Raw genomic sequence first — 291 nt, 5'->3', positions numbered from 1 at the left:
CACAGCATAAAATTTGAAGAACAAATTCTATATGCCTTCTATAACAAAAGGGACCATTGGTCCCCCACCATCCCCTTTGAACTCTCCGGTCTGGCCTGTGCAGGAGCCCAACGGGGCGTCTGAACACAAACCCAGATCCCTGAGCAGCCGCCATTCGTACTTCACGGTTCCCTTGCAGGATCGTTTGCTGTACAGGGCAGGGGGGGCATTAACTTTCACCTGGCAAACTGGTTGTACAGGACGTCATGGGAAGTCCCGAGAATCATTGAGGGTAGGAAAGTTGTTTAAAAT

Source organism: Apaloderma vittatum, unplaced genomic scaffold (genome assembly GCF_000703405.1).
Source record: "Apaloderma vittatum isolate BGI_N311 unplaced genomic scaffold, ASM70340v1 scaffold12149, whole genome shotgun sequence".
NCBI classification, from domain to species: domain Eukaryota; kingdom Metazoa; phylum Chordata; class Aves; order Trogoniformes; family Trogonidae; genus Apaloderma; species Apaloderma vittatum.
The sequence above is the reverse complement of the archived record's forward strand: the minus strand, read 5'-3'. Positions refer to the sequence as shown.